Source organism: Mobula hypostoma, chromosome 10 (assembly GCF_963921235.1).
Source record: "Mobula hypostoma chromosome 10, sMobHyp1.1, whole genome shotgun sequence".
NCBI lineage: Eukaryota > Metazoa > Chordata > Chondrichthyes > Myliobatiformes > Myliobatidae > Mobula > Mobula hypostoma.
This window is the reverse complement of record NC_086106.1, coordinates 33,790,301-33,800,720: the sequence shown is the minus strand read 5'-3', so window position 1 is coordinate 33,800,720 and position 10,420 is coordinate 33,790,301.

Sequence of the window (10,420 nt, the reverse complement as noted above, 5' to 3'; positions counted from 1 at the left end):
AGGGCTTAATTAGGAAGGGGAAAAAAGATTATGAGAGAAAACTGGCAGGGAACATAAAAACGGACTGTAAAAGCTTTTATAGATATGTAAAAAGGAAAAGACTGGTAAAGGCAAATGTAGGTCCCCTACAGACAGAAACAGGTGAATTGATTATGGGGAGCAAGGACATGGCAGACCAATTGAATAATTACTTTGGTTCTGTCTTCACTAAGGAGGACATAAATAATCTTCCAGAAATAGTAGGGGACAGAGGGTCCAGTGAGATGGAGGAACTGAGCGAAATACATGTTAGTAGGGAAGTGGTGTTAGGTAAATTGAAGGGATTGAAGGCAGATAATCCCCAGGGCCAGATGGTCTGCATCCTAGAGTGCTTAAGGAAGTAGCCCAAGAAATAGTGGATGCATTAGTGATAATTTTTCAAAACTCGTTAGATTCTGGACTAGTTCCTGAGGATTGGAGGGTGGTTAATGTAACCCCACTTTTTAAAAATGGAGGGAGAGAGAAACCGGGGAATTATAGACCAGTTAGCCTAACGTCGGTGGTGGGGAAACTGCTGGAGTCAGTTATCAAGGATGTGATAACAGCACATTTGGAAAGCGGTGAAATCATCGGACAAAGTCAGCATGGATTTGTGAAAGGAAAATCATGTCTGACGAATCTCATAGAATTTTTTGAGGATGTAACTAGTAGAGTGGATAGGGGAGAACCAGTGGATGTGGTATATTTGGATTTTCAAAAGGCTTTTGACAAAGTCCCACACAGGAGATTAGTGTGCAAACTTAAAGCACACGGTATTGGGGGTAAGGTATTGGTGTGGGTGGAGAATTGGTTAGCAGACAGGAAGCAAAGAGTGGGAATAAACCGGACCTTTTCAGAATGGCAGGCGGTGACTAGTGGGGTACCGCAAGGATCAGTGCTGGGACCCCAGTTGTTTACAATATATATTAATGACCTGGATGAGGGAATTGAATGCAGCATCTCCAAGTTTGCGGATGACACGAAGCTGGGTGGCAGTGTTAGCTGTGAGGAGGATGCTAAGAGGTTGCTGGGTGACTTGGATAGGTTGGGTGAGTGGGCAAATTCATGACAGATGCAATTTAATGTGGATAAATGTGAAGTTATCCACTTTGGTGGCAAAAATAGGAAAACAGATTATTATCTGAATGGTGGCCGATTAGGAAAAGGGGAGGTGCAACGAGAACGAGACCTGGGTGTCATTATACGCCAGTCATTGAAAGTGGGCATGCAGGTACAGCAGGCGGTGAAAAAGGCGAATGGTATGCTGGCATTTATAGCGAAAGGATTCGAGTACAGGAGCAAGGAGGTACTACTGCAGTTGTACAAGGCCTTGGTGAGACCACACCCGGAGTATCGTGTGCAGTTTTGGTCCCCTAATCTGAGGAAAGACATTCTTGCCATAGAGGGAGTATAAAGAAGGTTCACCGAATTGATTCCTGGAATGGCAGGACTTTCATATGAAGAAAGACTGGATGAACTGGGCTTGTACTCGTTGGAATTTAGGGGGGATCTGATTGAAACGTATAAAATCCTAAAGGGATTGGACAGGCTAGATGCAGGAAGATTGTTCCCGATGTTGGGGAAGTCCAGAACAAGGGGTCACAGTCTGAGAATAAAGGGGAAGCCTTTTAGGACCGAGATTAGGAAAAACTTCTTCACACAGAGAGTGGTGAATCTGTGGAATTCTCTGCCACAGGAAACAGTTGAGGCCAGTTCATTGGCTATATTTAAGAGGGAGTTAGATATGGCCCTTGTGGCTAGGGGGGTCAGGGGGTATGGAGGGAAGGCTGGGGTGGGGCTCTGAGTTGGATGATCAGCCATGATCATAATAAATGGCGGTGCAGGCTCGAAGGGCCGAATGGCCTACTCCTGCACCTATTTTCTATGTTTCTATGTTTCTATGAAACAAATGCCCAAAGAAATACCCATGTCAGAAAAGCAGAACAACTGCAATTCAACAAATTATAAACCGCAAGGCTCACTCTTAATCATTATTAAAATAACAGGTGTAATCAATAAGAGTTGTGAAATGACACCTGATTATCAGTGTCCAGCTTGAGAGTTGCCAGGTTTTATGGTTTCCAGACATCATCAAAACTGTGTTCTGAACCTTAGCCAAATGATTTATAAATAAAAATCATAATTTCTCTGGATGAATTTTGTGGTGGGGTGGTTATAAGTACCAGATTGTTCAGCGTCCACATATTTGCGGGTGCTGTTTTCCTTTCGAATAAAAATTAATAACTCTTGAACCAAGTGCAGGCAAAGCACAGATATTATTCATGCACATCACTATTGACTCTATTTTTACATGTTGCGATTTATTGCATTCATAGAAGTCTGGAATGAGTCAACATACTGTACGGCCAATCTGTCTTATTTGAAATTTACAGTACCATTTCAACCAGCACCCTCTCACCTCGTCTGTACTGGCGAACGTTTAATTTCAAACTGTATATTAATTGAAAATAGTTGTTGAATTTCTTGTCACTTGCCAGAATATAAGAACTCGCGGAGTAAATATGATACTCCCATTGGTTTATTGTCAAATATTTAACATTATTGCCCGCTGGTCTTCAGCTCTTCAAAATCTCAAATATGATTCTTCAGTTTTTTTTCAATCATATGACCAAATAACATCGAATCCGTCCATGAAATATCTCTTTAATCTCCATTCTCCTTGGAGGAAAAGTTCAGGCATCTCCTGGTTCCACCCCTGACTATGAAAGATTCTGGTGACCAAGCAACAAAATGCAAAGTCAAGTGCAGATCACCCAGTATCTCAGGAATGACTGAGCAGTCTTGAAGAGAACCACATTTCCACGACGTATGGTTATGTTCTCATTGAGCACACCGTATCACCGAAGGAATTAATATCCTTTCAAATCTGATCTAGTTTGATTTCTAAGCTGCGACCTAATCACTATACATTAAAACTTTGATCAAAATTCAGGATTCAAGATTCAAGATTGCTTAATGTAATTCCCTGTACACCAATGTACAGGAGAACGAAATAACTGTTATTCGGAATCCAATGAAGTAAAAAACACAACAAGGTGAAATCGTAATAATAATAATAATGAGCGTGCTTGGTTATGCCTGTACCTCAGGTTTTACCGACTTGAGCTGAGAAAATATAAATAGTGATAACATATTAGATATAAGTACGGAAGATAGATTGTATACATGAATTGATCTTATCCATAAAGTGACGCCAAGCACAGGATTGTCTGAGTGTAAGATTACTGACAGGAAATTTTAAAGTATTTGTGGTTGGGGGTTTGGAGGGGTGGCATGTGGGTATAGGTATTGATCGACCTTACTACTTCTGGAAACTAACTGTTTTTGGGTCTGGTGGTCCTAATGGGAGAGGGACGGACATTCCCTGAACAGGGTGGGAAGGATCTTTTATGATTTTACTGGCCCTTTCATGACACCTTCCTGCAGATATCCCTTTGATGGCGAGTAGGGTGGAAACTGCACTCTGACGAAGAGGACGGCTCTATAGTGGGTATTCATGACTGCCCAACGCATCACGGGCAAACCTGCATAATATAAATTCGATGCATAAATTAAGATAGTCTATTTATCTCTACTTTACAGGAATAAATCCTGACAGATTAATGCATTTTTGCGTTTCGTACCTCTAAAATCTGTCCACTAGGTTACTGACGTGTCATTACATCTGCAGAACTACAGCCTAGTCTCACAAGATGGTTTTGAAATCATTTGTTTATTTTGTCATTCTTACTCACAAGGAAGTTAATGGCGCTTTTACCCTTGTTATCACTGTCTTGCACCTCTTGTTGTTTCCTGCTCGTATTCCGGTTTGCATAGCTCAGTCATATTCCGAATAGCTATGTTGGTTTCATTGCGGATATGGAAATGTGTGCATGTTGTGTATTCGCCACTGATTTACATATTAATGTTTTCGCACGTGCAGAGACTTAGTATCTAGAATTTAGTCATACATAGTTCCCCAGTTAGTAAACATACTGAAGAGATTTAGTACAAAAATTAATTTACTTACACAATGCTTGATCTGTAAATAGAAAGCAAGCATTGTTGGTATATAATGCACGCAGCTGCCTATGACTTGAAATAAAGTTTGCAAAAATGCTCATCTTAGATAATATGCTGATATATTGTAGGAAAATAGTGTGCAAGTGGCCGAGTGGTAACTGAGCATTGGAGCCATGCAGCCACCTGTCCTGTCATATTAATATCTGGGGCCTAATACTAAAAGCACACTAGCTCTCTGGAGATTATAATGAATGCTTATTTCAAAGTCTATTTTTTAATCATCTCTGACTGTGATTGGCGAGTCTTATTCATGAAAAGGATTACAGAACATAGAACATAGAACATAGAATAGTACAGCACAGTGCAGGCCCTTCGGCCCACAATGTTGTGCCGACCCTCAAACCCTGCCTCCCATATAAGCCCCCACCTTAGATTCCTCCATATACCTGTCCAGTGGTCTCTTAAACTTCACTAGTGTATCTGCCTCCACCACTGACTCAGGCAGTGCATTCCACGCACCAACCACTCTCTGAGTAAAAAACCTTCCTCTAATATCCCCCTTGAACTTCCCACCCCTTACCTTAAAGCCATGTCCTCTTTATTGAGCAGTGGTGCCCTGGGGAAGAGGCGCTGGCTATCCACTCTATCTATTCCTCTTATTATCTTGTACACCTCTATCATGTCTCCTCTCATCCTCCTTCTCTCCAAAGAGTAAAGCCCTAGCTCCCTTAATCTCTGATCATAATGCATACTCTCTAAACCAGGCAGCATCCTGGTAAATCTCCTCTGTACCCTTTCCAATGCTTCTATATCCTTCCTATAGTGAGGCGACCAGAACTGGACACAGTACTCCAAGTGTGGCCTAACCAGAATTTTATAGAGCTGCATCATTACACACGCAACTCTTAAACTCTATCCCTCGACTTATGAAAGCTAACACCCCATAAGCTTTCTTAACTACCCTATCAACCTGTGAGGCAACTTTCAGGGATCTGTAGACATGTACCCCGAGATCCCTCTGCTCCTCCACACTACCAAGTATCTTGCCATTTACTTTGTACTCTGCCTTGGAGTTTGTCCTTCCAACGTGTACCACCTCACACTTCTCCGGGTTGAACTCCATCTGCCACTTCTCAGCCCACTTCTGCATCCTTTCAATGTCTCTCTGCAATCTTTGACAATCCTCTGCACTATCTACAACACCACCAACCTTTGTGTCATCTGCAAACTTGCCAACCCACCCTTCTACCCCCACATCCAGGTCGTTAATAAAAATCACGAAAAGTAGAGGTCCCAGAACAGATCCTTGTGGGACACCACTAGTTACAATCCTCCAATCTGAATGTAGTCCCTCCACCACGACCCTCTGCCTTCTGCAGGCAAGCCAATTCTGAATCCACCTGGCCAAACTTCCCTGGATCCCATGCCTTCTAACTTTTTGAATAAGCCTACCGTGTGGAACCTTGTCATCCACTCTTAAAACATTAGTCAATTTGTCATCAAAGTCTATCGTACCCATTTGCTAGGAAGACATTTTAGATCTGGTTTGTTTGATAAAGGTATATTCTAACTTCCTTTCAAGTTTACCTGATATGAAAGTCTGATAAATTATCACGAGAAATGTTTCTGACTGAAGGGCTTTCGGAAGGGTTGGAACACCCAAAATTTAGGCTGTGTTCCTATGCTCTCAATTGTACCAAAGATCTACAAGTTCACTAACTTTAAACAAACACATATTGGAAAATAGAATAACTGTCAGAAACAGGTTATTCTCTGTCAAGGGCAAGATAACACACCTTGTTCTGAACAGATTGTTGAGGTTTTCTGAAATGGATGCCATAATAACTTCCTGCGAAAATGCCAGTTCCTTGTTTTAGTTCCTTTACAATTTGGAAGCTTTATGCTATATATGGCCTCGGGGCAGACCCTAGGATTTGTTTTTGCAACGAAAATAATCAGAATCAAAATGGCTGCACACCTGTCAATATTTAGGTGCTTGAAATTATACAGAGAGGACCGAAATTGAGGCTCTGAAAAAATTTACAGTATTATTATGGAGCTTTCAAGCAAGGTGAAGAGGGCAGTTAAGAAGAAAATGCAACACAAGTTACTGAAGGAACTCAGCAGTTCAGGTGGCATCTACGGCGGAAAGTGAACAGCAGACATTTCCTCCACCATTGATGCTGCTCTCACCCACATGTACTCCATTTCCTAGACGTCCGCGCTCACCCTATCTTACCGCCACCTTGAGAGTAATTCCTCTTTTCCTATCTGCCACCCCCGAGTTTTTGTGTTCAGCACATCATTCTCTGCAACTTTAGCCATCTTTAACGGGACGCTACCACTAAACACAACTGGACTTTCCCCAGCCCTATCCCACTTTCCACAGGGATCACTCCCTCTGTGATTTCCTTGTGCATTCATTCCTCCCCCCTAATCTCCACTCTGGTACTTACGCTGCCAACGGCAGAAGTGAACACCTGCCCATTGACCTCCTCCATCATCTCCATTCAGGGCCATAAACAACCCTTCCAGCTGAGGCAACACCTCACTTGCAAATTGGTGTTTAATGTGTCCGATACTCCGGGCGTGGTCTCTTCTACATTGCTGAGATCTGATGTACAATATATTGTGAGCCCTTCAGCTGCATCGCTAAAAGAGGAATTTCTGGGTGGCCAATAATTTCAATTCTGATCCCCATTTCTGTTCCAACATGTTGATCCATGGTCTGCTCTTTTATCATGATGAGACCATTCTCATGTTGTAAGAGAAACACGTACTCCCTCTAGGTTGCCCTTAGCTGAATGGCATAAATTTCAATGTTTGGAATTTCTGGTAATCCTTTCCTTCTCTCTTCCTGCTTCTTCAATTCCCCACTCTGGCCTCTTCCCTCTTTTCCTCAGCAACCTATTACCTTCCATGGTGACCATCTTCCTTCCATTTCTCCCGTAATTCATTCTTCTCTCCCACAAAAATTCTTCTTCTCCAGCTTTTTCCCTTTTGCACGTATCACCTCCTATCTTCTCAGTTCAATCTCCCATCCCCACCCAGATGCCTTCACCTTTAATTGTCCTCCTCCCCTCCCTCCACCTTCATATTCAGTACCATCCGTCTTCCTTTCAAGTCCTGGTGAATGATCTCAGCCTGAGATGTCAACTGTTCATTAATTTCCCTAGATGCTGCCTGACTTACTGAGTTCCTCCAGTATTTTTTGTGTGTTGCAGTCGAAATTTCAGACCGAGACCCTTTATCAAGACTGAAAAGGAGGAGGGCAGAAGCCGCATGAAACAGTGTGGGGAGGATAGAAGCACAAACAGGCGTGTGGCTGGTGAACCCAGGTGGGAGACGGAAAGGAAGTAACAGCGGGGAGGATGCGAGAGTGACAATGATGTGTTAAGATGGGCCACGATAGGTGGAAGAGCCACAGGACTGAAGGGCAAAGTATATGGTAGCAAAGAGCAATTCCTATCCACTGTTGCACATACCTTTCGGCGACCGAGAGAGCTTCAGATTTCCACATTCCGTATTTATTTGCCCTTCTTTTGATCAATCTGCCAATTTGCAGAACTAGCAACATGGCTTTGTACGTGAAACGTTGTGGCTCACGAATTTGACTGAGTTTTTTTTTGAGGACGTGTCCAAGATGATTGAGAGTAAATGTCTTCTCCACGGAATTTAGCAATGTTTTGAAAAGGTCCGGTCTGTCAGACTGCTCCGGAAGTTTGGCTGCATCATATGGGATCCAGTATGATCTGGACAAATGAATGTACAATTGCTTTAGTGGGTTGAAGGCATGAAAAGATAGTGGAAGGTTCTTATTCAGATTGGACTAGTGTGCCATGGGAATTGGTTATGGCTTCCCTGATGTTTCTGATATATTTTAAAAACACAGGACAATTTTTTTCATTAAGAGTGTTGCTACCTCAGAATTTTATTTTTGGTTCTGATAGACAAATTGAGGATGAATACAAACATAATTGCATCAGGCAGGAATTTGGAGAAAGAAGAAATTAACTTTTATTGAATATAATGCATTTAATTGCAGTGTGGTGCTGACGCTTTGCAATTGTTCAACAGCGACACTGTTTCAGCGATGATTTTCGTCTGTACTCAGCGTCTGAGGCTTCTCGCTTAAGTGCCCAACAGTAATCGGCCAGGATTGACTGATCCCAGTAGCCCAGATACTGTTTCTCCGGGCCCGCAATGTCCCAGAAAAAAACTTTCACCATGGTTGCCACTAACAGCGCAAAAATTTGCGGGGAAGAATAAATGGGCAGGTAGAAAAAGGAATCTTTAGTGACATGTTGCAATTCACGGTTTCGTATGCCTTAAGCATGTTAATCAGCACTGGTGCACTGCAGTTACCAACATTTTCAATAACTCGCTTGAATGCCTTCCATGCGATGCTCTCTCGTCCAACTAGAAGTTTTTTTTTCAAATTGCCTGTCATTTATGGCCTTTTGGATTTGTGGTCCAACAAAACAACTTCATTAATCTTCGCATCAGTTATTCTGGTAATCATCTGTCTCAAATATCGGAATCCTTCAGAAAATATTTGTATCTGGTGACAGCAGATTCCATCCTTGCAGTTTTAAGCCCGGTAATTCTGCTTTGCATTTGACAAACCCAAGTTTCTGACCAGGTGATTTAACTCAGATTGAGTTATCAGATGAAGCTCACTCAACAGAATAGTTTCAAAACCTGTATCAGTATCTGTGTCTTTTTCCAACCCTGGCGCGTGCATCGTGGCAGCTTCGTTAGATTTCTCTAGACTTGATATCTCTGGTGGCTTTGGTACTGGAGGACATTTGTCATGCGGCACATGGCTGAAGGGAGAATGAGGTATTCAATGGATTTCTTATTTTTAGCAGAGACACAATGGTCAGACAGAAATAGTAGTCTGTCACATGAACTTTCTGCTCTCGCCATATCATGGGGACAGCGAACGCCATTGACTTTCGAGCGCCTCTGAGCCAAGCTCTAAAAAGTACAGTGCGTGTTGCGCAAGAAATGTGAGGAGCCAAGGCTCTGTCTTGATCACGAATTCTGCACCCAAAGTATAGCTTTTATGTCTTAGTAACAAGCGGAGTCCTGTTCCGTCTTGGACATTTAAGCGTATACTTGCCACAAATACAACAGAAAATATCACGGCTGTTGCAACATTGGCGAGACATCTTGCTATCAGAAATACCCCTGAAAATACAATTACTTTATCATAATGAGTACATACAATATGCTACGCGCATAGAGCATGCATGTCAACGTGATCGCAAACCGATATACAAGTAAATGCAATGCATAGAATAATGTGTGCGTGATGCTTGTATCGCCTTTCCAAAACAAGTCCTGCCGAGCTTGTGGTACGCGATGGGGATATTTCCTGGTGGTTTGCAGCATCAGCAGCGCAACATCCATGAGATACGCTTAAAGGTATTCACGAAGCAATATCTTTGTTGTCCAATCTAACTTGGATGAGAATATCGGTGCCATGATTTGTAAACTTATGGTTAACAGGAAAATTAGCATATAGTGGAAAATGAAGACATTTACCCAAGTTCGTTCTCCAGATTTCCTCGGAAACTGATCATATCTCAAAATTGAATAGGTTGAATATATCTCAGACACGTGTGAAGTAATGCATTTTGAGTGCATAGTTGCCGAAGGTTGTGACAGGTGGCCAGATTGTTGAAGAAAATGTAGGACATGAAAGCTTTCTTCGGTCAGAAGACTAAGCACAGGTTTTGGGTGCCATGTCACAACTGCACAAGAGGTTTCATTAATTTTTGTCATTTTTGTGTTATCCAATTGTATCCTTAATAACTCCTTTGATTTTTTTCTTAACTGTTTTTTTTGCAAGATTCAGCATTTGGCAATAACCAGAATCTGTTCATCATGTTCAAAACTTCCCACAACGTTTGATCTATAAATCGGAGCTCTTCATTTTATCTTACTCAGTACATATATGCCCTGACTTCTCACTACTCCTTCGTTGAATTCTTCCAAACTTCAGGACCACATCTTCAGATCACTCCGATAAATTACAACTGTGTCTTGTAAAACTAACATGTCTGTCTAAGACAGCAACAGACAACATATTTTCTGCACACCAGCATGTAAATTAAGGCTCCATTCGATGGGTTTCAATTCCATTCTGTTTGAAATTGGAATCAGAATGTAAATCAGTTTTATTATCACTGACATATCGTATGTCGTTGAATGTGTTTCTTCACAACGAAAGTACAGTGCAAGATATAGCATTAACATAAGTTGCAATAAATAAGCACATATAATTGGAATCGCAAGGTCGTATTTATAGATTCAAGGACCGTTCAGAAATATGATAGCTGAGGGTGGGTGTTCAGACTCTTATACTTTCTCC